This window comes from Coturnix japonica, chromosome 10, assembly GCF_054131305.1.
Source record: "Coturnix japonica strain WE chromosome 10, WE-NBRP24, whole genome shotgun sequence".
NCBI lineage: Eukaryota > Metazoa > Chordata > Aves > Galliformes > Phasianidae > Coturnix > Coturnix japonica.
This window is the reverse complement of record NC_140672.1, coordinates 26783780-26791705: the sequence shown is the minus strand read 5'-3', so window position 1 is coordinate 26791705 and position 7926 is coordinate 26783780. Positions and strand designations below refer to the sequence as shown.

Here is a 7926-nt window from a genome sequence, read left to right as displayed (position 1 = left end):
ACAGCATGAGAACTAAGGACACCTCTAGGAAAATAAAGAATGCCTGTTGGCTTTGAAGGAGTGTTTAGGTTTGTTACTGCAGTAGCTTTCCTCTAGTTAATGTGTGTGATTTTTGAACTCCGAAGTCTGTGTGCTATAAAAGTATGGCTTTTCAAGCAATAAATGAACGCAACTATATTTAACCATATTGGTGTGTGGCTGTTTGTCCCAGCGCTCTGTCCTTTTGCCTTCAGGTTCACATATTCGCCAACATGTGGGGGCCCGCAATATCATGGGATTTCACTCTAGAACACCTGTGTCATCCCAAGAAACTAAGCCAGTATTTGAGTCAGGGATGGTGTAGCCTAGATAGGCCTAAGGGAATATGACTTATTTGGGGCTTGGCTTGTGCTTACTGTGCTCTATATAACACTATTCTGGAAAGAGAGTTTCCAAGCTGAGGTTCAAGCCAAAAAGGGAAATCCCCAAGTCAATTCTGATCAGTCACAGGAGGCACCAGCAGCAATATCAGTTGCCTCTGTGGAAGGCAAGAAATGGAAATGTATGTCCTCACATCTAGAACGGAAAAAAGAAGTGGAGGAGAAGGCAGCAGAAGATACAGGTGATGGGTCTGGATCAGCACTGCGAAAGGTAAAAGGAAAAGTTAAGAGGCACGAAGAAGAGAGTGATGAGGTGGAAATCTCTAGTTTGTCTCTGAACATAACTGTCTCAGTGCATAAAGCCAGTGGGGAATGTAGGCTGACAGTCTCTGAAACAGAGACTCTAGAAGTCTCTGTTTGTTGACCCCTGAAGATGTCTGATATCCAAGGCATAAGAAAGGAGTTCACATGGTGCCAGAACAAATCTCTTGTTACCTGGTTGCTTCGCAGTTGGGACAGCGGGGCCGGTAGCTTGTTTCTAGATGGTAACAAAGCTCGTCAACTAGGAGGCATTTCCAGAGACCCAACTATTGACAGAGGGATGAACAGATGTATGGATGGTGCTGCCACCATCTGGGAGCGAATGTTAGTGGCTGTGAGGGCAAAGCTTCCCTTCAAAGACAATCTGAAGCCTCTGATGAAAAAGTGGGATACAATTGAAAAAGGCATCCAGTACTTGAGGGAAATAGCAGTGGTGGAAATGTTGCATAACCTTGATTTTCATCCTAGCTACCTTCGCCAAGAACATGATCCTGAGAGAGTGAGGACGACATATGGCAGAAACTCATCAAAACATCACCAGAAAGGTACGCCATTACTTTAGCAGCAACATTTAAAAGGAACGTGGAACAAAATGGAAGAACCCTAGTTTTCTAATTGGTTCTTACACTGCAAAACTTTGAACAGCAGTTACCTCCAACTCACGTCTCCATTTCAGCCATCTCAGAAGTAACAAACAAACTGAGTCGAGATGAAGAGCGAGTGTCTCAGTGCATTGATCATGATGATCCCGTAGTAGTATCAGAAACAACTGATGAAGGTCAATCACCGTACGGGTCACCAGTTCTAATGAAGGAGCTGAACAAAATAGTCCAGTTTATTAAAGGTGATGAACCCTCCTCCTCAACTGTATCATCAGAAATCTCAGCTATTAGACACATGTGCTTTCCAGCTGAAGCAAGGAACAACATTAAGAATGCACCAGGTGTTTTCTTGTGGTGTTACCTATGTGACCACAGAGAAGACATGAGGAAGTGACATGATCAGCCCACTCCTGTACTGCGAGCATGGGTGAGGGAACTACAAAACAGACCAACCACCAGTAGGGCTGCTCCAGTCATCACAGGTAACCAATAGAGGGGCCCTTCCCACAGTCAGGGGAGGGAAAGGGATAATAGAGTTTAATGGACTGTGTGGATTCGATGCCCTGGCACATCAGAACCACAGGAATATAAGGCGCTGGTGGATACCGGTGCACAGTGCACCCTAATGCCCTCCAGTCATGAAGGGACAGAATCAATCCATATTTCTGGAGTGACTGGGGGCTCTCAAGAATTGACTGTGCTGGAGGCTGAAATAAGCCTCACTGCAAAGACTGGCAAAAACATCCTATTGTGACTGGCCTGGAGGCTCTAATCATACTTGGTATTGATTAGCTCAGAAAGGGTCATTTCAAGGATCCTAAGGGGCCTTTGCAATAGCTGCTGTAGATATGAACAACATTAAGCAGCTGTCAGTTTTGCCTGGCCTGTCAGAGGACCCGTCTGTTGTGGGGCTGCTACGAGTAAAAGAAAAGCATGTACCAGTTGCTACAAAGACAGTGCACAGACGGCAGTATCGCACCAACAGGGATTCCTTGCTCCCCTGCTCTGATTTGATTCGCCATTTGGAGAATCAGGAAGTGATCAGTAAAACGCACTCACCTTTTAACAGCTCATATGGCCAGTGCATAAAGCCAGTGGGGAATGGAGGCTGACAGTAGACTACCGTGGCCTGAAGGAGGTCAAACCCCCATTGAGCGCTGCTGTGCTGGACATGTTGGAACTCCAGTACGAGCTGGAGTCAAAAGCAGCCAAATGGTATGCCACCATTGACATTGCCAATGCCTTCTTTTCTATTCCTTTGGCCGCAGAATGCAAGCCACAGTTTGCCTTCACCTGGTGGGGCATTCAGTATACTTGGAACCGTTTGCCCCAGGGGTGGAAACACAGCCCAACCATTTGCCATGGGTTGGTCCAAACTGTATTAGAACAGGGTGGTGCTCCTGAACACCTGCAGTACACTGATGACATTGTTGTGTGGGGTGATACAGCAGAAGAGCTTTTTACAAAAGGAGAGCAGATAATCCAGATTCTTCTACAAGCCGGCTTTGCTATTAAGCAAAGCAAAGTAAAAGGGCCTGCTCAGGAAATTGAGTCCTTAGGTATAAAGTGGCAGGATGGACGTTGTAACATCCCAACAGATGTGATCGACAAAATCACTGCCATGTCTCCACCAACTAGCAAGAAAGAGACACAATCTTTCCTGGTTGCAGTAGGCTTTTGGAGGATGCACATTCCAAACTACAGCCTCATTGTAAGGCCCTTTATCAGGTGACGCAGAAGAAGAATGATTTTGCATGGGGCCCTGAGCAGCAGCAGGCTTTTGAGCTGATTAAACAAGAGATAGCCCGTGCTGTAGCCCTGTCTACATACTAGACAGGATGTAAAGAACATCCTCTATACTGCTGCTGGAGAGAAAGGCCCCACTTGGAGTTTGTGGCAAAGAGCCTCAGGTGAGACCTGAGGCCGACCCCTGGGATTTTGGAGCTGAGCGTACATGGGATCCAAGGAGGGCAACACTCCAACTGAGAAGGAGATCTTAGCTGCCTATGAGGGGGTTTGGGCTGCTTCTGAAATAGTCGGTACTGAGATGCAGCTCCTTTTGGCACCTGGACTGCCAGAGCTGAACTTCATGTCCAAAGGAAAGGTTCCCTTCACCCATAATGCTACTGATGCCATTCGGAACAAGTGGATTGTTCTGATTGCACAACGAGTGCGGATAGAGAACCTCAGTCATCCAGGAATCTTAGAGATGATCATGGAGTGACCTGAAGATAAAAAATTAAGCACATCACCAGCAGAAGAGGTGTCACGTGCTAAAGAGGCCCCACCATACAACGAATTACCAGAAAATGAAAAGAAATATGCCCTGTTCACTGATGGATCATGTCGTATTGTAGGGAAGATTTGCAAATGGAAAGCTGCTGTATTGAGCTCCACATGACAGGTTGCAGAAGCCACTGAAGGTAAGGGAGAATCAAGTCAGTTTGCAGAGGTAAAGGCTGTCCAGCTGGCCTTAGATGTTGCTGTATAGGAGAGGTGGCAAATGCTGTATATTTATACTAATTCATGTATGTTCGCAAATGTGTTATGGGGGTGGTTACAGCAGTGGGAACAAAATAACTGGCAGCAAAGGGGTAAACATATTTGGGCTGCTGAATTATGGAAGGACATTGCTGCCTGAACAAAGAATATGGTTATAAATGTGCATCATGTAGATGCCCATGCACCCAAGAGTTGGGCTACTGAAGAACAGCAGAATAACAATCAGGTAGATTGATACGCCAGAATTGAGGTGGCTCAAATAGACTTGGACTGGCAGAACATGGGAGAGCTATTTCTAGCTCGATGAGGCCCATGAGACCTTGGGCCATCAAGGAAGAGAAGCGACATGTAAGTGGGGCAGAGACCGAGGGGTGGACTTAACTATGGACGCTATTGCACTGATTATTCATGACTGTGAAACATGTGCCATAATTAAACAAGCCAAGAGGATGAAACTTCTCTGGGGGGAAGGGAGATGGCAGAAGTATAGATATGGGGAGGTATGGCAGGTTGATTATATCACCTTGCCACAATCTCACAATGGTGTTATGAGCTTACCACAGTGGAGGCAACCACTGGGTGGCTCGAAACTTACGCAGTACCCCATGCTACTATCCAAAACACCATCCTGGGTCTAGAGAGGCAAATCCTGTGGTGACATGGCAACCCCAGAAAGAATTCAGTTTGATAATGAGACTCATTTCAAAAATTCATTTCTGGATACCTCGGCCAGAGAACTTGGCACTGAGTGGATTTATCATGTACCCTATCACGCACAAGCCTCTGGTAAGATTGAATGCTACAACGGGTTGTTAAAAAAACATATTGAAAGCAAAGGGAGGCTGAATATTTAAGAATTAAGAATGTGGCTAGTTAACACAAGTGGATTGGTCAGTAGAGATGGTGCTACCCAATCCAGCTCCCCACATGCTGTTGAGGGAGGTAAGGTCCCTGCAATGCATGTAAAGAACATGTTGGGAAAAGCTGTTCGGGTCCTTCCAGACTCTGGAAAGGGCAAACCTCTCCTTAGAACCATTTTTACCCAGGGTGCACTTGGCGGGTGATGCAGAAAATGGGGATGTTCAATGTGTACCACAAGGGAATGTGATGTTGGGGGAGTGCAGACAGTAATTCCATGTATATATATGTATACAGACAAGTGTGTTGTGCATTTTAATTATTGTTTCTTTCTGTATAGAAATGTTTTCTAAGCATGATATAGTGATGTACAATTAAGGGTGGAATGTCATGGTTTTGTAATTTTTCCTATTGATATTCCACATATCACAGTTAGTAAAAAAAGTTTTCCTCCTTAGGTCGTTGCCACTGCTATGATTGTTTTATTGAGCCCAGCTCCCATCTCCCTACCCCATTCCATTTGTTTGGGCCCAGGTGGACCACGGGTCTACTGCCCCCCCTGTCATGGTTACAGACTGATCTAGATAACTCCATGACAAAGCTGATCATATTGCTGGCTACTGACTGCTGTGCCGGAGTACTGCTGTAGAGACAACAGGACTGTTGTGAGAAACACAAGACCTTCAGGCCTGAACAAATGAGAGGGCTTGAGGGCACTGAGGCAGTGTAAATAGAGCAGGACTGAAAACAGCACGTTGTGCTGCTGTCTGTGGCTGTACCTCCCCATGAGACAGACAAGGTAAAAAGAGAGAAGAGCTAAGGAAAAGTCTATTATAAAAGCTTTTTATTTATCTCTTAACCTATTCAGGCAATATGGTTCCATGTTTACCTGAGCTCCTGGAGTAAGAAAATGGAAATTAGGTAGGAAAGAAGTAGTGAAATAAATCGCAACTTATTTGCAGATTATAGTATTACAAAAAATAAAAAAAAAAAACCACAAAAAGAATAAAACATGAAGAACCATCACTGGGTGTTGTGTGAGGAAGATGTGCACTTCATCAAAGCTGGAATAGTGCATATTGCAACACCATCCTGAGAGCATGCTTGATCTCCTGTTCCTCATGCTGTAGATAGTAGGGTTCAGTGTTGGAGGAACCACTGCATACAGAAGTGCCACTGTCAGATCCAGGAGTGGGGAGGAAATGGATGGGGGCTTCAGGTTGGCAAAAACACCAGTGCTGACAAATAGGGAGACCACGGCCAGGTGAGGGAGGCACGTGGAGAAGGCTTTGTGCCGTCCCTGCTCAGAGGACATCCTCAGCACAGCCATGAAGATCTGCACACAGGACACAACTATGAAAGCAAAACACCCAAAGGCTAAACTGACACTAAAAATGAGAAGCACAATTTCCCTGAGGTAGGAGGCCGAGCAGGAGAGCTTGAGGATCTGGGGGATTTCACAGAAAAACTGGTTGACAACATTGCCTTGGCAGAGAGGCAGTGAAAACGTACTGGCAGTGTGCAGCAGGGAATTGAGAACCCCAGTGCCCCAGGCAGCTGCTGCCATGGTGGCACAAGCTCTGCTGTCCATCAAGGTCCCGTAGTGCAGGGGCTTGCAGATGGCAACGTAGCGGTCATAGGACATGATGGTGAGAAGGGAAAACTCTGCTGACATGAAGAGGAGAAGGAAAAAGATCTGTGCAGCACATCCTGTGTAGGAGATGGCCCTGGTGTCCCAGAGGGTGTTGGCCATGGCTTTGGGGAGAGTGGTGGAGATACAGCCCAGGTCAAGGAGGGCCAGGTTGAGGAGGAAGAAGTACATGGGGGTGTGCAGGCGGCGGTCGCAGGCTACGGCTGTGCTGATGAGGCCGTTGCCCAGGAGGGCAGCCAGGTAGATGCCCAGGAAGAGCCAGAAGTGCAGGAGCTGCAGCTGCCGCGTGTCTGCCAACGGCAGCAGGAGGAACTCGCTGATGGAGCTGCTGTTGGGCATCTGCTGTTGTTCCTGGGCTTGGAGTCCTGTTCAGAGTGCAGAAGATAATGACAAGTCCAGACAATTCTCAGAGACTCTCCTCCTACAATAATATAAAATATTTTCATTCTCCTACAACAGTGTACATTTAGCACCATTACTTGCATTTAATTTCATGTATTTCAGCATTCCTTAAGCAGAAGAAGCATATGGAGCTCTAACCTTCCTCTTCTTTTCTTATCCCGCCTCCCTGGATATTTTCATGTGCTTCATGTCTCATATCTTTAACCCAACTGCTCTTAGAGCCCCAAAAACAGCCTCTGTGCCATTCAGTGTGAATTCTAAAAAACTGCCTGTTTGCAGGTTAAGTGAATTATTCATTTCTACTGAAAATGAGTATATTTTCAATTGGTTCCGTCCTTCAGGAAATGAGAGACTGAGAGCACATCATGTGTGACTGTTCTCAAAACAAGCAATTGAGTGAAGAAAAATTCTCAGAGCTGTGACAGCCCCTTTTACATTTCTGCTTCCAATCCTTTCTGTGTTCCCCCAGAACAGGAAATTGAAACCCCCTGCCTTGGCTCTCCTCTGACAAAGCAACCTCATAAACATCCTGTTGTGCAGTGGAGCTGTGATCCCCTGCCCCAGGCAGCAGCTGTGGCAGCACAAGCCCTGCTGGGGGGCTCCTTCCCCCCACACGTTTCCCCGCAGCGCCCTGGGCAGCTCCCCGGGCAAGCTGAGTGCTGAGCCTGGCAGGCGGCAGAGTCCCATACCCGGCACACAGCCCCTGGGGCACAGCAGGGACCCTGCTCTGCAGGACAGCCCTGGGCACCCGCCTGCAGCCCCAGCAACACAGCCTGCAGCCGTGCTAGGACAGGCAGCCCTCAGGGCTGTGCTCTCAGCTGGAGCCGAAGTCTTTTTCCACAGTAAAGAAACATGCACTGCTTGCAGCCATGTCTTCTATGGGATGTCCCAGATTTAGTTAACCCTCTATGAATAGCAGCTGCATTACCTACTGCAAGGGTCTGACTGTGTCATGGTCTGTGAGCAATATTCCTGCAGTGATCTCACAGCCCACTCACACCGCACACATGCTGTAAGCTCTCTCCATATTCTCTCTTCTGTTTCTGTCAGCTGCAGGCTGTGCTGTGCACAAGAGCTGCTCCTGGGCATAGCTGTCTCTCTACAGCACCATCTTCTTTTATGAGCTCTCTGTGTCCCAGGAGCGTGGCCCAGCTGAGCAGCAGATGATGTCATTTTTATCCTTCCCCTCATCTCCCCTTAGATGTCCCTGTGTCATCATGGCCATCAGCTC

General features: G+C 47.2%; 1 pseudogene; it reads left to right on the top strand.

The window, feature by feature from the left end:
* Nucleotides 1-792: 792 nt before the first annotated feature.
* On the top strand, nt 793-1775 carry LOC146759558 (uncharacterized; annotated as a pseudogene).
* Nucleotides 1776-7926: the final 6151 nt, after the last annotated feature.